Raw genomic sequence first — 26,022 nt, 5'->3', positions numbered from 1 at the left:
CTGCACTCAGCAGGGAGAGTGCTTGATATTCTCTCTCCCTCTCCCCCTGCTCGCTCTCTCTCTCAAATAAATCTTTTCAAGAAAATGTTCAGTAGTTTAACTTGGACACAAAGAGCATATTTTATCTCTCATTAGATCATGCCAGGTAATTCTAAACAATAATATTGGTCTAGATGGAAATTTACTGAAGAATCTGGTGTGTGGAAAATATTGTACCTGAAACAAAGTATATAATTTTATGTCTTTGAACAGTTATTTCTGGGGCGCCTGGGTGGCTCAGATGGTTAAGCGTCTGCCTTCGGCTCAGGTCATGATCCCAGGGTCCTGGGATCGAGTCCCACATCGGGCTCCCTGCTCCTTGGGAGCCTGCTTCTCCCTCTGCCTCTCTCTCTCTCTCTCTCTGTCTCTCATGAATAAATAAATAAAATCTTTAAAAAAAAAAATAAAAAAAAATAAACAGTTATTACTGTATAATGAGTAGCTGTTACCCAAATTCTGTTGTCTTAATAAATTTAAAGTTACATGATTTCTAGTGCTGGATATTTTCAATACAATTCTTCCAAGCTCTCCGAGCGTCATCGTTTATTCTCCCTTTCTTTTTAGGGTAACCTACAGTTGCTGCAGAACTGCTTGGCAGTGTTAAATGGAGACACATAAGCCACACTCCACCTTCAGTTAAAAAGGGCTGCCTTCCTTCAGATTTTATTTTTGTTTTCTTAATGGTATTAAGCATTTACTGCTCACTGGAAACAGAAGAAACAGCTGTCAAAGTGCATCTACTCCCTTTTTCCGAGAAACCACGGAGCGGTGCCGTCCATGGGCTCTGCCAGTGTGCACGGTGGGACGCCGTGCCCCTGCACCTATGTGCCCCCTGTGGCAGTTGGCCCTCACCGTGCGCACCTCCTCTCCCGAAGCCCAAAGTTCAGTCTTGTTTTAAGTAGCCTCTGTAACTGTGTTTATTTTATGAATAGTATTCCTTATGGCTGCCAGTCTTACTTACTTTTAAGTACTCCTGAAGTTTAACCCTTTTAAAAACACATTGTTCAAGCAAGATAAAGATTGCCATTACCTTTTTTTGAATTTTGTTTTTAAAAAACATTGTATACCACCTTAGTTCATTCATGTATCCTGGTAAAGCATCTTAATCGGACTTATTTTTAATTAATGAACATTTCTTAGAAGTTTTGGGACAGATTTTATGTAATCTTTATAAAAAGTATGATTTCTGATGAAAAGCAAATGCATTAGTATGTTTGCCTTAAACTTGTAGACTAAACCAACTATTATCAAATAAACAGTGATAACAGTGATAGTTTTTAACTCTGTGGTCATTGTATCACTCTAAAATTTGGAGTAGCTATAATAAATCTACTCCTTTATTCTGCTTTACAGTGCAGGTCTTAGTTTTTCCTTTTTCTTTTTTTAAATGGCATACTGAATGAAGTTCACCAGTCCCTTTACAAAAGGATGAACTGCTTCTCTGTGTGCTTTTAGCCTTTGATAGAAGATGGAATTGGGCAGAGGCAAGTTAGAAACAGCCATTTCTACAACACAGGGGCAGACAGAACAGTCTGTTATGGTTTCCTGAATTCCATCTCTAGCTCAGCCAATGAACCGTGAGACGTGCCATTGAGCCCACTTGATCGTTATACTAGTGTATAAATTGGCGTGTAGAGAGAAAGAGTATATAGGGAACAGCATTTGTCGGTGGGGGAAAAATTGGAATATTTGGACGAAAAAGGATACTAATTGTCAGTAGTCAATTCCAAATATTACTGGTCTTTTTCATGTAAATTAACATCAAGTCATTTCTAATTTAAAATTAGGTTGTGTGGTTTGATTTTTTTCACTGTCTAACTTCTTTTCCAGTTGGAAACCACAAGCATTTGGGTTGGTCACCCCTCGTTTAAATTTTCCCAAACCCTGGTTTAGGTCTTAAGGGTAGTCACCATGATTCCGGCCTTGCATGTTCTCTTGCCTTACTGGTGTGCTGGTTAATGTTCTTTCACTGATGTTGTTCCCTGATGCCATTTGAACTTGATTTTTCTGTTGCCTGAGAAATCTCTGTGTTTTGTCCTCCTTCATGTCTCCTCCCCTGGTGAAAATACGCCCGTGCGATGCTCTCCAGTGGGTGAGCATGGGCCAGAGAGCCCTAGCTTCTGGATTCCGGTGCAGTCCCTTCGCTGGCTGCCCTTGTGGCCTCAGGCAGGTTCTCTTGACCTCTGTCTGCCTCAGTTTCTCTACTACAAAGGACATATTGACCTACCTCACAGGGGTGTTGTGAGGATTAATAAACATTGGTACAGTGCTTTGGAAATGTGAAGATGCTGTGTAAATGCTAAGAAATAGTGAGTACACAGGGCACCTGGGTGGCTCCGTTGGTTGAGCATCTGTCTTCAGCTCAGGTCATGATCCAGGGTCCTGGATCCCCCCGCTCAACAGGGGAGCCTGCTTCTCCCTCTCCCCGCCCCCTGCTCGTGCTCTTGCTCTCGCTCAAATAAATGAATAAAGTCCTTAATAGCAAGTACAGGGCAGAAAGCTATATACAATGTTCCACATAGCCATCAGCTAATCTGTACCAAAAAGGTGTTTTTGGGCAAAAGGGGTAGGAGAGTGCTTCGTACATCCCTTGGTCCCTGGTTGACATTTTTACAGTGTGTGTGTGTGGGCGGGGGTAGACTGGAAGCAGCAGTTAACATATTAGAGCATGTGTGGGAGGGTGCTTAATAAACACACCTATAAATGAGTTGACTACACTATGCAAGGGCCTTCTCATAAAACACTAAGGTAATGTATGTTACTCCCTCAAGGACATACTTCAGGAGAGATTCTACTTTGTACCTCCAGAACAATTGAAATATTCCATAGTTCACTGCTAGTTCCTGATTTAAAAAAAAAAAAAAAAAAAAAAAAAAAAACCCTGGTTTCACTGCTCTTGAGCTGTAGCACTCACTTAACATTCATTGGCTGTCGTATGCCTGGGGGGCACAAAGGAGAAACAGGAGGACACCCGGTAGCAGAGACGAAGCCCTGGCTATAGGGTTTCCTACAGGGGACCCTTTATGCTCTGAGAGGAAGAAAGCGACTGGGCAGTGAGAATGACCCAGGGTGTGAACAGTGGGGTGGGAACCAAGGGAACGAAGGTTGTGGGGTTTATGTGGTGAGGGTGGAAGATGGCAAGAAAGGAAATTGCAGAAGAAAGTGGGTCACAGCAATTGCGCTACTAGGTATTTACCCCAAAGACACAAATGTAGTGATCTGAAGGGGCACCTGCACCCCAGTGTTTATAGCAGCAATGTCCACAATAGCCAAACTACGGAAAGGGGCCAGATGTCCATCGACAGATGAATGGATGAAGTGGTGTATATATACATGGAGTATTATGCAGCCATCAAAAACATGAAATCTTGCCATTTGCAAGGACGTAGATGGAACTGGAGGGTATTATGCTTAGTGAAATAAGTCAATCAGAGAAAGACAATTACATGATCTCACTGACGTGCGGAATTTAAGAAAGAAAACGGGGTCATAGGAGAAGAGGAAAAAATAAGACTAAACCAGAGAGGGAGACAAACCATACGAGACAATCATAGGAAACAAGGGTGCTGGAGGGGAGATTGACGGATGGGGTTAACTGAAAGTTGGACATTAAGGAGAGCATGCGATGTCATGAGCACTGGGTATGATGTAAACCTGATGAAGCACAGACCTGTACTTCTGAAACCAATTACGCATTATATGTTAATGGAATTAAAATTTTGGAAGGAAAAGAAAAAAAGGTCAGCGAGGTTTGTAGACTGGGCAAAAGGCACCTAGCTTGGAAAAGCGTATATACAATATTAATGCACTGTAACGAAGCGACAGAAGTTAAACTCAAGCTGATCTCTGTGAAGAAGAACATTGCACATAAAGACAAGGCTGGTTGGTTTAGAAAAAAAGTAAGGAGAACGGCAGAAGCTCAAGAGCTCATAAACCACCCACCCAAGTAAAGACTATCTGATTTTTACAATACTCCACCCAAATACGGAGCAAACTGAGCGTGCCTACTGTCTACCCCACAGTTGTCAAAAAGGTGATGTGATCTCAGTATCATAATTTTCTCTGGGGAAAAGTACGAAGTTCCAGGATTCTGAAACCCAACACCCGCACTGACGCTCAGAAAAAAAAAAGACACAACAAACACATAAGTCAGAAGTAAAAGAAAATGGTGCAAGCGTGACAAGTCAAGCTCCGAAAACGCACTTCGGTTAAGAGAGAGACCTATCAGGGTGCCTGGGTGGCTCAGTTGGTTAAGCGACTGCCTTCGGCTCAGGTCATGATCCTGGAGTCCCGGGATCGAGTGCCGCATCAGGCTCCCTGCTCAGCAGGGAGTCCGCTTCTCCCTCGGACCCTCCCCCCTCTCATGCTCTCTCTATCTCATTCTCTCTCTCAAATAAATAAATAAATAAATCTTAAAAAAATAAAAAATAAAACTTCACACACAAATGAAAATGGAAAAACTACCAATACCTGATTTCTGTCCCTTATTTTTCCACTTGCAATCATATACTTAGGTACTTTTGATCCCATGGGGGGAAAAAATATCTAACGTTCAGAACCACCAATAACGGGAAGAAGAGAAAAAAAATTTTTTCTAAAGAATGAAATGTTTTCCATCATCCTGGATTCTTAAGCACGTTCTCCACGTATGCGGCGCGCTAGCTGGATGTCTTTTGGCATAATTGTGGCACGTTTGGCGTGGATAGCACACAGGTGGGTGTCTTCAAAGAGGCCGACCTGCAAAGCACCAATAGCTGTACTCTGGAAGCGCAGATCTGTTTTGAATTCCTGAACAATTTCTCGCACCAGACGCTGGAAAGGAAGTTTGCGGATCAGTTCAGTGGACTTCTAAGACTGTGGCACGTCTAATTTCACGGAGTGCCACAGTACCAGGCCTGTAACGATGAGCAGAGGGCCCCTCCAGTAGAGGGCGCACTCTTGCGAGCGGCTTTTGTAGTCAGTTGCTTCCTCAGTGCCTTACCACCGGTCCCTTTGCGGACAGTCGGCTTGGTACGAGCCATGGTACAGAAACCTCCTTAGTTACCCTCCTTCTCTTTCGGCTGGAGCTCGGCGAGCTAGAGGCGGCGCTGGCGTTGGCGAGCTACGGCGTTGCAGCGGCGGCTGCGAACACCGCAACTCCTGGTTTTGGCTCAGGTCATGGCCTCAGGGTCCTGGGATCGAGCCCCCAATCCGGCTCTGCGCTCAGCGGGGAGTCCGCTGGGCCACAGCAAGCAAGGGGAGGGGGGCAGAGGAAGAGAACCTTCAAGCAGCCTCCCCGCTGAGTGTGGATGCCCATGGGATGGGGGGGGCTTGATATCAACACCCATGAGATCATGACCTGAGCCGAAACTAAGAGTTGGACGCCTAACAGACTGAGCTACCCAGGCACCCCTAACACGATATTTTTTAGCATCCATTGATGACTCTTGCATCATAGTTGACAAATGTTGATTTTCTTTCTTTCTTTTTTTTTTTTTTTTAAGATTTTATTTATTTGACAGAGAGAAACACAGCCAGAGAGGGAACACAAGCAGGGGGAGTGGGAGAGGGAGAAGCAGGCTTCCCGCGGAGCAGGGAGCCCGATGGGGGGGGGGGGGGGGGGGGGCTCGATCCCAGGACCCTGGGATCATGACCTGAGCTGAAGGCAGAGGCCCAACGACTGAGCCACCCAGGTGCCCCGAAAATGTTGATTTTCTAATTCCATCATTCATTCTTCATTTATTAGTTGGCATTGTATTGAAAGAAAGAACTTTCCCTCCTTCCCTATGTACTATCAATATGAACTCATGGTTGTTGTTTTTGTTTTTGTTTTTAAGATTTTATTTATTTACTTGACAGAGAGAGAGAAAGAGAGTACAAGCAGGGGGGAGTGGCCGGCAGAGGGAGAGGGAGAAGCAGGCTCCCCACCGAGCAGGGTTCGATCCCAGGACCCTGGGACCATGACCTGAGCCGAAAGCAGATGCCCAACCAACTGAGCCACCTAGGCACCCCCATGGTTGTTATTTTATTCTGTTGTTTGTGACCCATAACTGTTTTTAAATTTATCTTGATGTTCAAATGTTCCCAGCTTGGGCCTATGCAAGCCCCTTTAGGGTGGCTACTGTGGATCACCTCTCGGCTTTTTGGCTAAGATCCGGGGCAGAGTGGCTACTGTGTCCTTTCGACACGTCCATAAAATTTTTGGAGCATTTCCTTATCTTCTGGCACAAGATGTTCCGGGGCCATTTTGTACTTTTCTTGACCCCTGAAAATTATCTATTTCTCCAAAGAGGCCTGGTTCTTTTTAGTGGAGAATGGCATTTAGAAAGCGATATCATGGCAGTAAGTACGCTTAATGCTACTGTCTTTGCTTCTAGTCCTCTGTAGTGGGTAGAGGTAAAAAATAAGTTTCCTACACGTATCTGTATCTACTAAAAATAATGAGCCCATACTGATACCTTCCATTCCAACTTTCAGTTAAACAGACATAGTTTCTTCTTGCCCTTCACCATTCAATATTTGCATCTCTTTTCTCCAGCAGTGAGAACCTTGACTCCCCAACACCCTCATTAGCTCAATACTACAATACATGCAACATTAGTACAGAATTGTTACAACCAGGTAGCTATGAAATACAAACCTACTATGGGACACTTCAGTATTTGTTTTCACTTCCTGTCTTTAGACTTGAAGATGTGTATAGTCAATGTACTGTGTCCAAAAGTCACTTCAGTTGGTTATTTTTTTCTATTTCAGTGTGGTCACACTATTCATCTCAGAGAGGTTCAGTTATGCTCATATTCAATTTTAGGAATTTTCCCCCCTGCAATTTAAAAATATATGTAAAACAGTAAGAGTTGCAAAAGTCAGAATTACAAAGAAGGTACACCCAGTAAAGCATGTCTCTCCTTCCATTCACACCCGCCCCCCCCATCAGTTCTGGTTTATTAGTTTTGTGTTTCTTTTTTGCAAGACTGTATAATTTTCTTGTTTTCACATTTTTCCTAGACAAACGGTAGCATACTACATATATTTTTGAACTTTATCTTTTTCACTTAACATAGTTAACATGTCATACGTAGGGAAACCTACAAGTCAAGCAAATCTGCCCTAACCTGCTTGAGGCCACGGGTCAGCCAAAGAAAAGGTAAAGGTAGAAACTCACGGGGGGCTGACTAGCCCAAATACGGTGATTTCTCAGTGGGGAAAAGGTTAGAAAAAGATGGTGAGAAAATCAAACGCCTCAGTCTAAATTTAAACTACAAATATGGGTCGCCTGCCTGGATCAGCGAGTACAGAATGCGCCTGCGGGTGGAGTTCAAGACCCACGCTGGGTGTAGAGATTACTTTAAAAAAACAAAACCAACAAAGAACAAAACTATAAAGTTCATTTTAGCTAGAAAAATCAGAGTAGATCTCTCATAAGTCGTCTATTTTCAACCACCAGGGGGGCGAAACACCAGCATCCGGACGTCACGACGAGGGCGTGGCGTATGCAGAGGAGCAGGCGCGCAGAGGCTGCCGGGCCCGCCGCGCCCGGGCACGCGGGTCCCGCGTGGGGACAGGCGAAGGCGCCCGCGGGGGTTGTGCGGGCGGGCGAGGGGGCGGCGGGGCGCGGGGGGGCGCGGGGGCGGCGGGAGGGAAGTGACCGTGTGTAAGGAGCGGGGCGAGCGCGAGGGTGAGTGTCGAGGCGGGGCGAGGAAAGCATACTTACCTGGCAGGGGAGATACCATGATCACGAAGGTGGTTTTCCCAGGGCGAGGCTTATCCATTGCACTCCGGATGTGCTGACCCCTGCGATTTCCCCAAATGTGGGAAACTCGACTGCATAATTTGTGGTAGTGGGGGACTGCGTTCGCGCTTTCCCCTGATCATCGCGGTTTACGGAAGAGCAGAGTTTTGGCTGCATCCCACGAGCGCCAACGGCCTCAGCGAGGGGGCGCTAGACCAGCGTTCTCCCAGCCTTAGACCGCCGAGGCTGTGCTGAGCTTGTTTTGAACAGCTGCGTTTTCCTGGGCACTCGCTCTTACGGTGCTTTGGAAGCTCTTTTTTCGATCTTTTTCTCTGCGGACAGCGGCGCCGGACTACATCCTGTCGGCTAACTCTGCTGACCGTTCTTTGCCCGCTGATCTGGGCTTCCGAAAGTGGCGGGGATCTCCCGGGCCTCCTGCTGCGAGAAAGAGAGAAAACACCACCAGTGCCGCCTTGAACTCCTTGTTCTGGCTTCCGATATCGCACTATGCCCTTCGGATCTCCGAGACCGCTCGCCCACCCACTGCGAGTCCCGCTTTTTAAGGTACCTTTCCGCCCTGAGGTGCTGCAATAATGGGAGCTCGCTCTGTACCTTTTGTACAACGCCTCTTCAGATTCTTTTTCTGTATGGGACATTTCTCTGCTTTGAACTCGTACGGCGTAACGTACCACCCACATGCCCTGGATCCTCTGGTTTTCGATTGTTGTCCCACCCAACTTTTTTGAGAAGTGGAATACTCTCCCCGAGTCACAGTGATGTTCAAGGAGATACCTGTTGGGGAACCCATTTTCTCTTTCCTGGGGCTCATGGCCCTCCTCAGGGATAGGCCTTTACAGTATGTTCATTCTGCTCCTCAAAAGTCGGGTCATTATTTACTGATTCCCATAAACTTTAAATCAAGAGTTAGGGGTTCTAAGGAGTTGGCTATGGTCCTAGGACCTACAACAGGACAAATAAACTCAGGGAATTGCCAAGTGAGACTGCCATTTGGAGTGGCTGTTGGGGAGTTTTGCGTGCACATGATGAGCAAGCAAAGAAAAGTAGGAGTATGTAGCAGAGAGGCTTTCCTTGACTCCCTTGTCAAAAACTTTAAGCCCTCAACTCTAGTCCCTTCTCTCCATCCCATCTTCTCTATCCCTTAACCACTTTTTTTTCCTTCTACTTCATATTACTTGTTTGCTTGCTTGTCTGCCTGTTCCATTCTCTAGCACTGCACAAAAACACCACCCCAAAACCTGAGAGCTTTGAAACAATAACAGTCATCTATTTTGAGCACAGATATGCAAATTTGGCAGGCATTACTCTGCTCCCTGTGTTTGGGGCCTCAGTTTGAGATTGAAACAGCTAGGGACTAGCTGTGCCTCTCTCTTTCTACGCATCTTTCTCCACAAAGCCTTGGACTTCCTCACAACGTGGCAGCCTCGAAGTAATCAGCCTTCTTACACGGTATCTCAAGTCTCCCGGACAGGGTTCCCAGAGACCCAGACGGAAGCGGTAAAATTTCTCCTGACCTAGTCTCAGAATTCCCTGAACAACACTTTTGCCACATTCGATTGGTCAAGCAAGTCACTACATTCCAGTTTCCAGGGGAAGAAATAGACCGACCTCTCCATGGACAGGATAGCAGAGACATGAAAGTTACCAGTTTACAGTCTAAAAAATTGTGTCCGCCTCACCATCTAAAGGCACCATTCTCACCTGGGTGGCTCAGTCAGTTAAACTTCTGACTCCTGATCTCAGCTCAGGTCTTGATCTGAGTGAGGGTCATGAGTTAAAGCCCGGTGTTAGGCTCCACACTGGGCATGGAGCCTACTAAAAAAAAAAAAGGGGAGAGAGAGAGAGAAAGTTGAACAGATTAAATGGAATGTTTTGGCAATTGTGAATAGACTAGAAAACATAATCGTTTATACTTACAATTTTTCAAGTGTTTTAAAATACTTTCCCTTTTAGCAGCATTATGTACTTGACCACTGCATGATTTGCTCAGTGGATGAAGTTTGCACTTTGTCCTGGTTTTCTGTCTTCAAGGTTAGACTTTCCTTTCTTTCTTTGTTTTTTCCCTTTAGGGTGTTTTGGTCTGTCGTTGTTGTTCTCGTTGTTGTTGTTTTTTAAAGAGGCAGCGATGGGCAGAGGGAGAGGGAGAGAGAGAGAATCTAAAGCAGGCTCCACGCCCAGGGCAAGCCAAACTTGGGGCTAGATCCCACCACCCTGAGATCATGACCTGAGCCAAAATCAAGAGTCAGCCGCTTAACCCACTGACCCAGGCGCCCCTCCTTTAGGTTTTACTAGGCTCACTTGTGTTTGTTGAAGAAGTTCATATGTTGAAGGAGTTTATGACAGGCTTACCCAGGAAGATACCGTGAAAAAATGATCCTCGTTAAGTTGGTTGAGGGAAATGCTATACTTAAGCGCTTAAGGGGGGGGGGGGGTGTAACTGAACCCAAGTCCATCTGCCTGATGCATACAAAGCCAATCACTGAGAGACATCGGGTATGCTGTAAGGAAAGGGGCTTATTTGAGAGGCAGCCAAAGGAGGAGATTGGAGAGCAAGCCACAAATCCGCTTCCCTGAAGGGGGAGAGAACAAGTTTTTTTTTTTATAATCATAGGGGCCGCATCACATACATATTGATGAAAAGAGCAGAGAAACTTACGACTATGCAAGAGGAAAGATGGAGCATGCGCCTTTAGGAAGTGTATATGTAACATACTCCCCATGTTCACTTTGGGTGGAGACTTAACATCAGAAAAAAAGCAAAATTCAGCCCCCCACATCGGGAGGTTATCTTAGGACATGGAGAAGGGGCCATGGGCATGCTCCAAGAGCTGGTATAAACTGGATGGGGTCTTGGGTTGGTTACCTTGGGTTAGCAATATAGGTCAGAGGCTGGAGAACCATATTAGTTGACCTTGAATCCAGGCTTCTGCAGAGACAGCTAGTAGATTTGTTAGTGGGGTCAGAAAAGACACAAGAGCTGATGAGGGAGAAACCGTTCTCTGAAAAACAAGCTTTAAATTTTCTGCTAGCTTCAACCTCATTAATCGTATAGGACACATTTTCAGGAGGGGGAAATGTCCTCATAATAATCTCTCCAGTGTGGATGAGCTAGCTAAAACAACATAGACTGAAACTTCCTTTTCGCTTAAGGGAAGGTGGGGTCACCCTCCAGTTGGACACTCGACTGCCCAGAGCTGGGAGACCAGGCTTCTCGGATCTCCCATCCTGGTCCTGACACCCGCGCCGCCCGCCCCGCACCCCGCCTCCCTGCCCCCAGGGCATCCGCGGTCTCCGCGAGGACTGGGACGGCGGGTGTCCCAGAGCCGGAGACGGGGCTCGGGGGACGTCACGGCGCGGGCGTGGCGTATGCAGAGGAGCAGGCGCGCAGAGGCTGCCGGGCCCGCCGCGCCCGGGCACGCGGGTCCCGCGTGGGGACAGGCGAAGGCGCCCGCGGGGGCTGTGCGGGCGGGCGAGGGGGCAGCGGGGGTGGTGCGGGGCGCGGGGGCGGCGGGAGGGAAGTGACCGTGTGTAAGGAGCGGGGCGAGCGCGAGGGTGAGTGTCGAGGCGGGGCGAGGAAAGCATACTTACCTGGCAGGGGAGATACCATGATCACGAAGGTGGTTTTCCCAGGGCGAGGCTTATCCATTGCACTCCGGATGTGCTGACCCCTGCGATTTCCCCAAATGTGGGAAACTCGACTGCATAATTTGTGGTAGTGGGGGACTGCGTTCGCGCTTTCCCCTGGTTTTTCGGGTTGGTTGAAGGTCAGGTTTCGCCGCGTGGTAGTGAACTTTACGCCCCCTGGGGTTTACGGTGCGGATGGCCGCCCGGTGGCCCCCGCCGCCCCCAGAGCCCGGGGCCTCGCCCCTAGCCTTCTGGCTTCTTTTTTTTCTTTCCTTGGTGGTTGGTGCGCCCCTACGGCGAGGGTCAGGGCTGGGACCACTCATCTTATTGTGGGTATAGCAAAGAAGCTCTTTGCGGGTCCGGTTTGATAGTTGGCCGTGCCCACGTTGCTGCGCGTTTCGGGAGAGCTATGTGTTCCCGGACGTGACCAGGCGATGGACACCCCGCCGTGGTGAGCCGTGCTGGCGGCTGCCTCTCGGTTCTCAGTCGACCGCTTTCTGCCCACGGACCTAGATTCCCGAAACAGGCGGAAGCTCCTTGGGCTTTCTGCGGTCAAGAGAAGAGAGAACACCGGTGCCGCCGTTTGAGTTTCTTGCCCTGGCTCCGGGTGCTGTAAACAAGCCCTGCAGATCCCATCTAGCGTGTCACCTGAGACCGACTACCCACCCACTGAGAATCCCAGAGGCCGAACAAGCCGCAGGGGCAGAGCCTTCCTTTGATTGTGTCACCACTGCCTGACTGGGTAGCAGGCACCTCTGCACCTTCCACGATGGGTGGGGGGCAGTACCTTGGGAGCCTCCTGCCGCCTTCCATGACACCCCAGCCAGGAAGGGTCGGCCATGCTGGGGCCCACACTTGCATCTGCTGGTCACAAGAAGCCACTGCCCCCTCCCGCCCCTCACCGTGCTGTGTCCCCAAGGCACCAAAGCTAGGTCCCCCCGGGATGCCACACCTCCACATCTCGCCAGGAGCTACATCCAATGAAGGTCTTAAGGTTTTATCCTTGGTTCCTGTCTGCTGGTCTCTGCAGATGGTGACCTTAGAGGCTGAGGTTTCTCCGTGCCTTCAAAGCAGTCGAATCTTCCTGAAGGTCGTCACCTGTTGGGCTTCCCTGGCAGGGCCTCCTGAGCCCGTGCAGAATCTGGCTCAGTCCATCTCAGTTAGCAGTGGGACAGTGGGACAGTGGGACTGAGACTGGGTTGGGGAGAGAACCTCTTAAGAGGAGCTTGCCAGGAGAGGAAGCCGGGGACGGGGGGGCGGCGGGGGACTGGGAGGGACGGGGAGGACGGGAGGAGAGGAAGGCGGGGGCGGGGGGGGGAGGAGAGGAAGCGAGGAAGCCGGGGGCGGGGGGGGGGGGGGGAGGAGAGGAGTGAACAGTCTCCAGTTTGAGAGGCAGAAGCAACACCGAAAAGGAGCCCGTGGGCTCCGAGGTCAGGGATGGCAATGGCTGGGTCCCTGAGGCTCCCGAGGGCCACACTCACATTGGGGTTCCGCTACCGGTCCCCTCTGTGATGCACTCCACCTGTACTTCGAGCCTCTGGAGTCTCCTTCCCACCGGAAGGAGGAGAATGAGGAGGACCATTCTCTGGCGCTATTCTCTGCAAACCACCGCCCCCCCCGCCCCGCCCGCCGCCAACAACCTGGCTCTGACCCAAGGTGCAAAGCCCATGTTCTCCTCGGTGCTCTCTGGCTGGGCCTCAGGATCTTGCTCTTCAGGCCCTGCCAATTTAGCCTGAAGGGCCCAGCGCTAAGTCAGCCAGCTGGTCAGAGCCCACAGGCAGGCCAAGGAGGTGAATTTGTGTGCCGGTCCACGAGGGCACCTGCCCACGCCCCACCCCACCCCTACCCCCCCTCTTCTGCGCCCTGCCTTCAGCCCTCGTTGCCCCGACTCTCCGGCTCCCTCTGAGCTCTAAGCCTGCGCTGTTGCTGCCAATCTCCCTCCCCACCCCCACCCCTTTCTACAGGTGGAGACCCCAGCGGTCGGTGGCCGGAAAGCGGGCGGGATGGAAATACTTCCGTCTCTTTCTGTCTCCCTCCATCAGATGTAGCCGGAGAATCGGGAAATCCGTGCGGGGGGGCTTTTACCGCAACCCCCCCCCCCCGGCGAAGTAGGTAGGTGGCTTGTACCGAGTGTGTGTGAGCAGTCACTGCTCTCTCAGCAGGAACACCAGCCCCCCGCGTGGCTGCAAGGGCGCGGGAAAACTCAAGTGTCCTCGGGCCACGCGCCGTCCTCACACTGACGGAACCCTGAACGCGCCTCCGAAGTTCTCATCGCGACTGGCGAGGCCCACGGAGGCCCCTGCTGCATTTCGTTTCTGCCAACGTCAGCCTCGATGCAGGCGCACGATGGGATGGGCGATGGCTTGGAAAACCTCAGGGTGGACAGTTCTGTCCCACGAGTAGGTTAAGCTGGTCGGGGAAGAGGTTCTCGGGTCTCCGTAAGTCTGTATGTTTATAGACCACATGAAAGCCAGACAAGGAGGAGACGGACAGACAGACTGCAGCTGGGAGAGACAGAAGCAGTGACCGTCCCCGGAGGCAGGGCAGGAGACTGAGACCCAGCTCGAGAGGCAGAGTCGTCAGGAAGGATGCCACGGTGGTCCGTGCCCCGTGGGATGACCCGTCCGCTTGTCAGCCGCGCGGGCTTGCGGAGGGCAGACGCTCTCGGCCCACCTGCTCTTCTGGAGCGGGAGCCGCCGGGGGGGCGGGGGGGGCGGCGGGGGCGTGGAGGGGAACGAGCGCACAGGGCGTGCGGCGGTGCGGCGCTGAGCCGAGGCAGGAGCGGCGCGGACGGGTAGCGCCGCAGGGCCGGTGCGGGCCACCCGCGGCAGGAAGGCGCCGGGGCGCTCCCCGGGCGGCCGCACACCCGCAGCCGAGTAGGGAGGCGGTGCGTAAAGATTTTCCCGCCTCTGGCCGCCGAGGGGGGCCTGGGCCGGGCAGAGGTGGGGCTGGGCGCTAGGGAGCGGTGGCTTCCCCGGCGGCGCAAAAGCGTCAGGCGCGTCCTTCGAGCCGGAATCGAACCAGCGACCTAAGGATGTCCACGCCTCTGCGGTCTACAGTCCTCCGCTCTACCAGCTGAGCTATCGAAGGGTGCGCGCTGGCGGACCCGGGTCATTACTTTTTCTTGAAATGACGGAGGCCCCGGCGCGGGCGTGCCGGAGATCCAGCAGGCCCTGGCGCGGTCGGAGGCCCTGTCAGAGAAGAGCCGAGCCCACGCCGCCGCGGCGCCCGTTCCGCGCGGGGCCTCGAGTCCCCTGCGCTCGGCGGCCGCGGGGCCGGGGGGGTGGGGGTGGAGTTGGTGGGGTCCGGCATCCCGGGCGCGATGGGTCGCGCTGCCTGGGCCTGGGCTCTCACCCGCGGCCTCCTGTCCCCTCCCGGCGCCCCCTCCCACAGGTGGGGCCGACCCCGGTCCGCGGCCGGGGAGCGGGTAAGACGGGAGGAGGGGCGTTGGCGAACCCCACGCGCGGGTTGGGCGACCGAGGCCTTGCGGGGCGGAGGAGGGGAAAACCCACTGGATCGCGCACCAGGTGGGCGGCTGCGAACCGCCTAAACTACCTGCTGGTTTATTAAGTGCCTTGGGTTCAAAATAATCCTTGGGCCAAAATGACACTTTTTGGTGTGGCAGATGATGCCGCCTTTCGAAGCCAAGATCATCTTGCCCGGATTATGCAAGTCTCCTCATTTCCCTGCTTTCACCCTTGCAGACAGATTTTTTTATTTTTATTTATTTAATTTATTATTGATAACTTTTTTGGGGGGGTGCCAAGCGGAGTGGGAGGAGGAGGATTCAGATCAAGCCACTCCTCTGCTCAAAACCGTTCAGTTCAGGGGTGCCTGGCTGGCTCAGTCCATAGAGCATGTAGCTCTTGATCTCAGGGTTGTGAGTTCGACCCCCCCCCCCCGCCCCCCGCGCCCATTGGGTGTGGAGCTTACTGTGTTTTTGTTTTTTGTGTTTGGTTTATTTTTTTTAGATTATATTTTTAAGTAATCTCTACACTAAGGTGGGGCTCTAAGTCTAAGCCGGGCGGTAGAGCTTACTTAAGCAAACAAACAAACAAACACAAAACAAAGAAACAGACCCTTTGGTTCGCTCAGATTTAAAGTCTTAACAATGATCATGGCAGAGTGCCGCGGTGGCTCGAGCTGCCCGGCTGGTCTGTTCTGAGGAAAGGCCAGCAGCCGGATGGACCCGGCCAGGGCGGCTGTACACCTGAGACAGACTACCCCAGGGCACTACCAGAGGTGGAAGTCCGAGTCACGAGGGTCTGTCCGCTGTAGCCAAGCTGATCTCAGCAGCAGCAAGGACCCGTGGTGGATTTCCAGGCGGAACGGAGCCGGGCCTTCTTAGGTGAGACACCAGCAGGTGGTTAAAGCAGTGTTGGAACATCCAGGTAGCTGAATTCCAAAGTGAAATTAAAATATGATTCACGAAGGGGCGCCTGGGTAGCTCAGTGGGTTGAGTGGCCGACTGTTGATATCAGCTCAGGTCAAGATCTCAGGGTCGTGAGATCGAACCCTGGGACGGGCTCTGCACTGGGCATGGAACCTGCCCAAGAGTCTCTCTCTCTCTCTCTCTCTCTCTCTCTCTCTCTCTCTCTCTCTCTCTCTCTCCTTCTCCCCCTGCCCCTCCCCTCCCTGCTCGCTCGCGCTCGCGCTGTCTCTCTCTCTCTCTCCCCCTCCCTCCACCCCCCTCCCTCAAAAAAAAAAAATAGTCCTACAATGATCCACAAGACCCTCATGATCTTACCCCCACCTAGGCACCTCTCTAACTTAATTTTGTACGAACCTCCCGTGTTGCTCTGGACACAGGGCCTCCTTGCTATTCACACACAGTCCTACCTGGGCCATTGCTCTAGCTGATCTCTCTGCTATGGATGCTTTTCCCCAGAAAGCCCATGACATGACCAACTCCCTCACCTCCTCCCAGCCTTTGCTCACATAGCACCTTCTCAACGTGGCCTCTTCTGACCACCCGATTTACCACAGCAACCTGTGCCCCTAACTCGACTCCTGATCTGCTCTCCCTCCTCAATGCTTTCTTTTCTCAGCTCCTAACACCTACCATACTAATTTAGTTACCTGTTGTGTCCATTGTCGATTTTCTCCCAGTCCCTCTGCCCCTTCTACAAAATAGGGAGCGCCGAGAGGCCTTTCTGTTACCAATTCCCGAAGTGTCCGGCACAGCATCTATATACTCAACAAGCGCTTGTTGATTGGACGAACTCTCAATGCCATCCAAGAGGAGATGAGCCTCTATAAGGAGGGGCCAGGAGCCAGGGTTCAGCCAGGGGGAGGTGCAGAGTTATCTTGTTTGATCACAAAACAGGATCTCTTCGGTTGAGAAGTGCAGAACGCTCAGCTCATAACAACCCCTCCAAACTGTTTCCTTCACTGAGATTTGACCAGACTCTAGCATAGCTTCTAGTAGCATAAGATTCTGTCCCTAAGAGTGACCTCCAGCCTGAGAATGTTAGACACCTGACACAGGCCCCCAACCTCTCTTTCTTAGGGCATATACTACATTTTATTTTTAAGAAGATTTTATTTATTTATCTGAGAGAGAGAGAGAGAGAGAGAGAGAGCTCGCACAAGCAGGGGTGCAGCAGGCAGAGGGAGAAGGAGCCTCCCCACCGAGCAAGGAGCTGGGTGGGGGACTCAGTCCTAGGACATTGGGATCATGATCTGAGCCAAAGGCAGACGCTTAACCAAGCAAGCCACCCAGGCGTCCCTCTTAGGTCATTTATTAAAAAGGGCTTGCAGTTGTGACAATGGATCTCTTACGACTCCAAAGGGTCCTTCTCAAGGACCGAGAGCCATTCCTTTGAGATGTGATCAGGAAGGCTGGGGCCTATCTCCCAGTCTCTGTGGGAGGATAGCACCCTAAGTTCAGCAGCTGCCAGCTAACAAACACAGCTGCCTAATAGCAGTTATCCTGAACTACCGTTTGTAATTTTTCCCTTCTCTGGCTGTCCTGAGCCCCCTTCCTCTCATTCTTGCCTTAAAACGTCCAAATCCCCTCTGCACAAATCAGAGTGGAGCTCAGCTCTTTCCCCCTCCTGTCAGCGGTTACTGAATACAGTCTTCCCCCCGCCCCCACCACTGTAACCGTTGTCTGCTGCGTTTATCTTTGACAGAGGCCAAGTCGGAAAGGACCAGGGGGCACTGGGTGGGGCCACCCTGCGTGCGGCAGGCTGGGGGGCAGTAGGAGGCTGACGGGCGCCTGACCCGACCGCTAGGGCTCCCGGGAGATACACGACAGGCTGCGGTTGAAGGACACTGTTGAGCGCCTTTCTTCATGTTCTTTCTTCAAAACTTAGCATGACGCTTTTCCTTCCTGCGTTCCTGGATCAGGCTACTACTGCATATTCGGAAGCTCTTTTACTCGGAAAGACACCAGAAATACACATTGCCACGAAGTCTTGTTAAGGCAGCTTAGCCCTTAACGTCAACCGGCAGAAGGGCCTCTCCTGAGTTTTCCATTAGATTTGAAAATGAGTTCCGAACGGGCGAGGACAAAAAGGGGCTGAAATTTTCTTTCTGCTGAAAGGAAGGTGAGACCAAACCCGAGCCCTGACCCGCCACCACTCCCGCTGGGCTCCAGGAGGCCCCGCCTTCTCGGGTCTCCCCCGCAGGTCCTGACACCCTCGCCCCCCGCCCCGCACCCCGCCTCCCTGCCCCCAGGGCATCCGCGGTCTCCGCGAGGACTGGGACGGCGGGTGTCCCAGAGCCGGAGACGGGGCTCGGGGGACGTCACGGCGCGGGCGTGGCGTATGCAGAGGAGCAGGCGCGCAGAGGCTGCCGGGCCCGCCGCGCCCGGGCACGCGGGTCCCGCGTGGGGACAGGCGAAGGCGCCCGCGGGGGCTGTGCGGGCGGGCGAGGGGGCGGCGGGGGTGGTGCGGGGCGCGGGGGGGGCGCGGGGGCGGCGGGAGGGAAGTGACCGTGTGTAAGGAGCGGGGCGAGCGCGAGGGTGAGTGTCGAGGCGGGGCGAGGAAAGCATACTTACCTGGCAGGGGAGATACCATGATCACGAAGGTGGTTTTCCCAGGGCGAGGCTTATCCATTGCACTCCGGATGTGCTGACCCCTGCGATTTCCCCAAATGTGGGAAACTCGACTGCATAATTTGTGGTAGTGGGGGACTGCGTTCGCGCTTTCCCCTGCATTTTTCTCTTTCTGGTGTGCACCAAAAGAAGGCCGCTTGAGGGTTGACTTTTTCTTTTTTTTCTTACCGCGTGGCCGGTTCTGATTTGTTCTTTTACTCCTCGGAAGGCCTGCCGTGGGGATTGTGTGTTGTTTCTTCTTTGACGGTGGGGGACGTTTCTGAGCCCCGGCTTTATGGGCGTTTGCTCGGGCGCTACGCTGCAAGGCAGGCATTTGCTTTCGCGAGAGAGAGAGACTTGCTCAGAGAAGGGAAGTGCTCCGCTGGGGGCTGCGAGTCTTTAGGCGGGGGGTGTGTTTTTTTTTCCCTACGCGTTGCAGCCGGCGAGGGAGAAAAATGCGGCTCGTGCGTGCGGTCGCTCATCAACTGAGAACCCGGAGATCCAGACGAGGCAAGTCACAGGTGGTTGCGAGTGACCTTGAGGGCCCCGCCCCCCCGCGCCCTGATGCGAATGCAAGCTTACTTCTCACGAACGACGCCGGCGGTTTTAGCTTAACACTGAGATCTGGAAGATGGGCCGGGAACAAAACTCGCACGCAGGGTTGACCAGGTAGGTTGACGCTCCGGCAGGACGCGTGCGAGGGGGCCCCTCCCCGGAGAGGCCGGACCCGCAGAGCCGGCTGATCGCTACCGCGAAAAACCGGGGGGCACTGAGTTCCCAGGGTGCGAGCGGTGGGCAGGCGGGGGGCCTTTCGGGAAGGTCTGGAACTGTGTCGTTCTTCCCGCTCCCAAGTAGATGTTACGATGGCCACTCCGATTACCAGTTGATTTTAGGATGAACTGTGTGTAGCAAATGGTGCCGTCAAGTCCTCTTCTTGATGACAAGTTCTTGAAAACCTCTATGGAATGAGTTGTATCTGCCCGTATAACAGGATAAACTTTTATGGTTACAGAATGAAAGGTGCCTCCCCCCGCCCCCCATTCGAACGTTGAAGACCTATGTGACTGTATGTGGAGATAAGGTCTTTAAGGAGGTAATAAAGCGAGGCGCCTGGGTGGCTGTCCTTAGGCGTCTGCCTTCGCCTCGGGTCATGGTCCCGGGGTCATGGGATCGAGCCCCCGCATCGGGCTCCTGCTCAGCGGGAGGCCTGCTTCTCCCTCTCCCACTGCCCCTGCTTGTGTTCCCTCTCTCGCTGTCTCTGTCAAATAAAATCTTAAAAAATAATAATAATAATAAAAGCTTAAAAATGGGCTCAATAAAGCTGAGGTTCTAATCCCATATGACTCGCGTCCTTTTAAGGAGAGACACATCAGGGACAGCTGCAAGCCAAGGAGAGGCCTCGGGAGAAACCAAACCTTCTACACCTTGTTCCTAGGGGCACAGCCTCCAGAACTTGCACTGTTGTTTTGCATGGCGGCCCAAAGTACTCTGCGGTCTCGTCAGGGGATTCCCTGTGGTGTACAGTGCAGTCTGGTTTAACGCTTTTTTCCACAACGGTTTGCTTCCTTTCTTTCCACCTTTGTAGGGAGGATTCACTGGGTTGGCAGGAGATTTCATTTTCCCCAACAATCTGGCATTGAAAGCACGACTGGTCTGGCGGTTCTGGATTTGAGTCAGCTAAAATGTCTTGTGGCCACACAACAGGTAAGAGATGCTGAATTACTAAAAGAATAAAAATAAAAAAATCCCTGGGCTCCAGGTTGGCTCAGTCGGTTAAGGGTCTGCTTTCGGTTCAGGACAGTCATGAACCCAGGGTACTTGGATGGAGCCCCCGTTGGGCTCCTTCCTTGGCGGGGAGCCTGCTTCTCCCCTGCCCCTCCCCCCATTAGTGCTCTTTCACTAATATATAAAATCTTTAAAAATTAAAGTCTCCCTTGCTCCCTTGTATCTTTCTGACTCTCTCCAATATTAAGATATTGAGTAAGAATGGGTAAATATATGCTTTAAAATTCTGTCATGAATGTAGAGGTCACTTTCAGACAAACAGACTTGAGTGATGGTAGGGCGAAAGGGCCCATAGCGACCCCCTGGCTGAATAGACGGGCCCATCATGTAATGCACCTCAAAATATCTCCAGGCCCTAACTAAACAATGGGTTACTTATAACCAGGCACAGTTACCAAAAAAAGGGAAAATTCTATATATCACCAATACCTCCTCACCCTCCCTCTAAGAAACAGCCTCCACCCACTGCCTCCTCCCAGACAGCTGTCCTCTGTGGTCCTGCCCTCCACTCCCTTGCGGGGCATCCGATAAACTTCTCTTTTGTTCTGCCTCGGGTGGAATCTATCACTGCCCATGCCACCAGGTCCACCCCATCAGTGCCCCACATCGGAGGGCCCCCAACTGATTTGGAGAGACACCACAAGGGACACTATGAGCTATGAGGATGGAAAAATATAGGAAGCCAGAAATTTTGCGGAGGCAAGTCTTTTTCTTAAACAATCTCTCATTTGGAATGGGTAAGCATATGAGAATTCTGATGTGTAGACTGAGGAGGGTTCTTCTGACTTGGACAAGTTAATGTATTTGTGGAAGTTCTTAGAAGAGCCTCACCCCAAGTGAATGAACTACTGTATGTATAGGATTAATATCATTCCAAGTGGAAAGTTAAAAGTTAATTTGGATAGGCTGAAGGAAAAATGGAGAACAATGGAAAAGAAACTGTGAGGACAGCAATTTCTCTCACAGAAGCCTCTTCTTTTCTCTGCTGCCCCTGCTCCCTCTGGTCCTCCAGCCTCAAATCAACTCCTGGGAAGAGAGAAAGAGGATGAAGGTACAATTTTTTTTTTTAGAAAGATCTCCACATTTTTTAATTTTTTTGAAAAAAGATTTATTTGAGAGAGAGAGAGAGAGAGAGGGAACACAAGCAGGGGGAGTGGGAGAGGGAGAAGCAGGCTTCCCGCCAAGCAGGGAACCCGGTGCGGGGCTCAATCCCAGGACCCCGGGATCATGACCTGAGTCAAAGGCAGGTGCTTAACAACTGAGCCACCCAGGTGCCCCTGAAGGTACAAATTCTTTACTGGTAATAAGTTACCTGCTCTGTTTGAAGCACAGATTTGTGTGCCTCCAGTCCTAGCCATGTTAGATTCCAGCTCCAAGAGTCCCCTGCCATACACCATATAGTTGGGACAGTAGAGATGACTATGATCAGGGTGTAATGAGAACTTGGATGAAAGACTATGTCTCCTCTGAAGGCCAAAGGCTGGAGAACAGCTGTACTAGTCACTTAGAAAAAGGCAAACCAAGTAGCTTAGGCTGTAAATCCAATATGGGAAAAGAAACTAACATTCCAGGGGCGCCCGTGTGGCTCAGTCAGTTAAGCAGCTGCCTTCCACTCAGTCATGATCTCCAGGTCCTGGGATCATCCTCGGGCTCTCCTTCTCCCTCAGCCCCTCCCCCCTGCTCGTGGGCGCATGCGCGCACGCTCTCTCTCATACATAAAAAAAATCTTAAAAAACCTAACATTCCATTTAATTCTATATTTTTCTTTTTCTGGTGTGAAGTAAACCAGCCCTACCAATCCAGATTACAAGCAAAGCCAAGACCATTGAGAAGCCACAGCCTCCAATACCTTGTCCTTCACGTGCCCTTCTCACCCGCTGTTATCATCTGAAGGCTTTTCAGTGCCCCAGGCACTGACGTTCGCAGCGTGTTCTCAGGTAACAGCTCCCCTGGGTGGGGGGGGTTGTGCACTGGCTGCTCTCTGGGATTCTGCAACGAGAAGTCTGCGCTCCTTGGATGGAGCAAGCCCATGGGAACCAGGTGACCGCATCAAGGAGTATTCACGACCAAGGGAAGCCAACTATCTCCCCCCTCTCCCCGAAATGCGGAAGAACTAAGACCTTTAGAGAACCATCCACAGGCATACTGAAGCCTTTCCTGCTACAGGTAAGCTAGCAGAAATTACAGTGGTGTACCAGAAGACCTCAAGTTCCCTACTGATTTCCAGCAGCAGTTTGCTGATTGAAATTTCTCAATGTATGGGCATGGATCCAGGTGCAAACCAGAATTGCTCTCAATCTAACCACCTTTGTTTCAGCTCTCTTACTATCCAAACTCAAGTCAGGCGAATGGTGGCAGGATGGCAAGGGCACACTATTGCTCACATCTCCTCAGCAGCTATGCAATTTGGGGGACAATCTAAAGGAAGATAAGAAATGAAGGAGGGGAGCCTGGTGGCTCAGTATGTTTACTTTTGATTTCAGCTCAGGTCATGATCTCAGGGTTGTGGGATTGAGCCCCATCACAGGCTCCACACAGCATGGAGCCTGCTTAAGATTCTCTCTCTCTGCCCCTCCCTATCTCTAAAATAAATAAAAAATAAAATCTTTAAAAAAAAATTTTTTTTTAAATATTTTGAGAGAGCATGAGCGGGGCGGGGGGGGGGGGTCTGCAGCCGGGAGGGGGAAAAGCAGGCTCTCTGCAGGGCTCAGTCCCAGGACCCTGGGACCACAACCTGAGCCAAAGGCAGATGCCTAACCGACGGAGCCACCCAGGCACCCCGAAATGAAGGAATGTAAAACTGCTGCTGTTAGCTGCTCAGAATAATAAGGGAATAATCCCTATTCTGGAAAACCTATGAAGGGAGCAAAGGAAGAAGGAAAAGCTATATGTATGTCATTAGTGGAACAAGCCAGGACATAGGAACAGGGATTCTAGAAAGAGATTCCAGAGAATGAAGAAGTTTCAAGAACAAAGGAATCAGGACAAAACCCTCTGCTAAGAAGTAATTAGTATATGGTTCAAAGTTGAATGAGAGAATCTCAGAGGTGTGAAATGGTTAACCAACTTTGTGTGCCAAAAACTTTTCTTTGGGCGGGGGGGCCCTGGGTAGCTCAGTCAGTTGAGCCTCTGACTTGATTTCGGCTCAGGTCTTGATCTGAGAGTCATGGAATCCAACCCCGCAATAGGCTCCATGCTGAGTGTGGAGCCTGCTTAAGATTCTCTCTCTCCCTCTTTCTGCCCCCACACTTGTTCTCTCTTTCTCAAAAAAAAAAAAAAATAAAGAAAAAATAAAAAAACCCCACAACTTTTCCTTGGCCTAATAGGAGCTTTACCTTTTCTTCTAGATACTGGTGCTACTCATTCTGAAATTTCCTGAAAATGTCTTACTTTTTAGCTGATGAGAGACCAATATAGCTGGTTGGTTTTTCAGGTCACCTTCCTACTTGTTCCTTTCCTCTGCAGCTCCTATATAGATAGGTCCTCTGAGGAACATAAGTTTTTACTTTGTTCTGATTCTCCTGTTAACCTGCTGGAGAAGACTTGCTGTGGAAATTAAAGGCTACCATACTCTGTATTACACATGGAATATTTGTGAAGATCCCTGGAGAAAAAAGTTCCTAATCTGCTAACTATGCCTTCTGAAATAAAAGGGTTGTGACAGAGAGCGATAGTGTCACACTGCACTGGAAAAGCACTCAGAGCTAAAAGAAACTGATGTATGGAGTTGAGTTTAGGGAATAATGGTACTGATTTAATTAAAGATATAGAATCAACAAAAACTTAAAAGGACATTCCTTTGTCAAGAACTCATGAGAAGGAAAAGTGATGAATTAGGAAAACGATATTTTAATGATTTTAAAAGAGCACTACTCAGTCTATAAGTATGTTAAATTTGATAAAAAGACCAATATGTAGATTTGTATAAGAACTTACAAAAATAAATTTGTTACTCCATTAACTTATCATTTATAATTCTGCAATTATCTTGACTTTAGGACTGTAATCTGAAAGGTTATTTCTGTAGTTCATCTATGTTCTTCTTTTTCTGTCTCTCTGGTGAACAAGTCGAAATTCTTTTTGCTTTTCCTTGTGGAATCCCATATTTATGGAAAGGATTTCTCAAGGAAATCAGGACTCTCCTATTGCCTCTAGTCATTTATAGGAAGAGAAATATGTCCCACCAGAGGGAACTACAATTATTCAATATGTAGATGATCTGCTGATAGTCTCGCACTCTAAAGACCCTTAACCGACTGAGCCAACCTGGAGCCCAGGGATTTTTTTATTTTTATTCTTTTAGTAATTCAGCATCTCTTACCTGTTGTGTGGCCACAAGACATTTTAGCTGACTCAAATCCAGAACCGCCAGACCAGTCGTGCTTTCAATGCCAGATTGTTGGGGAAAATGAAATCTCCTGCCAACCCAGTGAATCCTCCCTACAAAGGTGGAAAGAAAGGAAGCAAACCGTTGTGGAAAAAAGCGTTAAACCAGACTGCACTGTACACCACAGGGAATCCCCTGACGAGACCGCAGAGTACTTTGGGCCGCCATGCAAAACAACAGTGCAAGTTCTGGAGGCTGTGCCCCTAGGAACAAGGTGTAGAAGGTTTGGTTTCTCCCGAGGCCTCTCCTTGGCTTGCAGCTGTCCCTGATGTGTCTCTCCTTAAAAGGACGCGAGTCATATGGGATTAGAACCTCAGCTTTATTGAGCCCATTTTTAAGCTTTTATTATTATTATTATTTTTTAAGATTTTATTTGACAGAGACAGCGAGAGAGGGAACACAAGCAGGGGCAGTGGGAGAGGGAGAAGCAGGCCTCCCGCTGAGCAGGAGCCCGATGCGGGGGCTCGATCCCATGACCCCGGGACCATGACCCGAGGCGAAGGCAGACGCCTAAGGACAGCCACCCAGGCGCCCCGCTTTATTACCTCCTTAAAGACCTTATCTCCACATACAGTCACATAGGTCTTCAACGTTCGAATGGGGGGCGGGGGGAGGCACCTTTCATTCTGTAACCATAAAAGTTTATCCTGTTATACGGGCAGATACAACTCATTCCATAGAGGTTTTCAAGAACTTGTCATCAAGAAGAGGACTTGACGGCACCATTTGCTACACACAGTTCATCCTAAAATCAACTGGTAATCGGAGTGGCCATCGTAACATCTACTTGGGAGCGGGAAGAACGACACAGTTCCAGACCTTCCCGAAAGGCCCCCCGCCTGCCCACCGCTCGCACCCTGGGAACTCAGTGCCCCCCGGTTTTTCGCGGTAGCGATCAGCCGGCTCTGCGGGTCCGGCCTCTCCGGGGAGGGGCCCCCTCGCACGCGTCCTGCCGGAGCGTCAACCTACCTGGTCAACCCTGCGTGCGAGTTTTGTTCCCGGCCCATCTTCCAGATCTCAGTGTTAAGCTAAAACCGCCGGCGTCGTTCGTGAGAAGTAAGCTTGCATTCGCATCAGGGCGCGGGGGGGCGGGGCCCTCAAGGTCACTCGCAACCACCTGTGACTTGCCTCGTCTGGATCTCCGGGTTCTCAGTTGATGAGCGACCGCACGCACGAGCCGCATTTTTCTCCCTCGCCGGCTGCAACGCGTAGGGAAAAAAAAAACACACCCCCCGCCTAAAGACTCGCAGCCCCCAGCGGAGCACTTCCCTTCTCTGAGCAAGTCTCTCTCTCTCGCGAAAGCAAATGCCTGCCTTGCAGCGTAGCGCCCGAGCAAACGCCCATAAAGCCGGGGCTCAGAAACGTCCCCCACCGTCAAAGAAGAAACAACACACAATCCCCACGGCAGGCCTTCCGAGG

General features: G+C 50.9%; 2 long non-coding RNA genes, 4 other non-coding genes and 2 pseudogenes across 8 annotated transcripts; 5 read left to right on the top strand and 3 right to left on the bottom strand.

Moving 5' to 3' along the window:
- Positions 1 to 4,668: 4,668 nt before the first annotated feature.
- Positions 4,669 to 5,060, bottom strand: LOC118357094 (annotated as a pseudogene).
- Positions 5,061 to 7,724: 2,664 nt separating this feature from the next.
- LOC118357131 lies at positions 7,725 to 7,888 on the top strand. Its single transcript, XR_004820176.1, has one exon. It is a non-coding gene; the product is annotated as a U1 spliceosomal RNA (small nuclear RNA).
- A 3,460-nt stretch (positions 7,889 to 11,348) lies between these two features.
- Positions 11,349 to 11,512, top strand: LOC118357130. The gene has a single exon (XR_004820175.1). It is a non-coding gene; the product is annotated as a U1 spliceosomal RNA (small nuclear RNA).
- Positions 11,513 to 14,392: 2,880 nt separating this feature from the next.
- Positions 14,393 to 14,482, bottom strand: TRNAY-GUA. Its single transcript is given in 2 exon segments — positions 14,393 to 14,428; positions 14,446 to 14,482. It is a non-coding gene; the product is annotated as a tRNA-Tyr (tRNA).
- A 1,093-nt stretch (positions 14,483 to 15,575) lies between these two features.
- LOC118357099 lies at positions 15,576 to 15,872 on the top strand (annotated as a pseudogene).
- Positions 15,873 to 18,371: 2,499 nt separating this feature from the next.
- Positions 18,372 to 22,131, top strand: LOC113908508. The gene is made up of 4 exons (XR_003515512.2): positions 18,372 to 19,100; positions 19,444 to 19,524; positions 20,017 to 20,135; positions 21,998 to 22,131. It is a non-coding gene; the product is annotated as an uncharacterized LOC113908508 (long non-coding RNA).
- LOC113910742 lies at positions 18,388 to 18,551 on the top strand. The gene has a single exon (XR_003516236.1). It is a non-coding gene; the product is annotated as a U1 spliceosomal RNA (small nuclear RNA).
- On the bottom strand, positions 20,367 to 26,011 carry LOC113908507. Of its 3 annotated transcripts, none has more exons than XR_003515509.2 (5): positions 25,573 to 26,011; positions 25,149 to 25,229; positions 24,538 to 24,656; positions 22,066 to 22,227; positions 20,367 to 21,242 (listed from the first exon to the last, which is right to left on the bottom strand). It is a non-coding gene; the product is annotated as an uncharacterized LOC113908507 (long non-coding RNA). The 3 variants fall into 3 exon arrangements; XR_003515510.2 differs by having other exon boundaries at positions 22,066 to 22,219; XR_003515511.2 differs by having other exon boundaries at positions 22,066 to 22,205.
- Positions 26,012 to 26,022: the final 11 nt, after the last annotated feature.

Source organism: Zalophus californianus, chromosome 6, assembly GCF_009762305.2.
Source record: "Zalophus californianus isolate mZalCal1 chromosome 6, mZalCal1.pri.v2, whole genome shotgun sequence".
NCBI classification, from domain to species: Eukaryota; Metazoa; Chordata; class Mammalia; order Carnivora; family Otariidae; genus Zalophus; species Zalophus californianus.
This window is presented reverse-complemented; position numbering and strand designations above follow the sequence as displayed.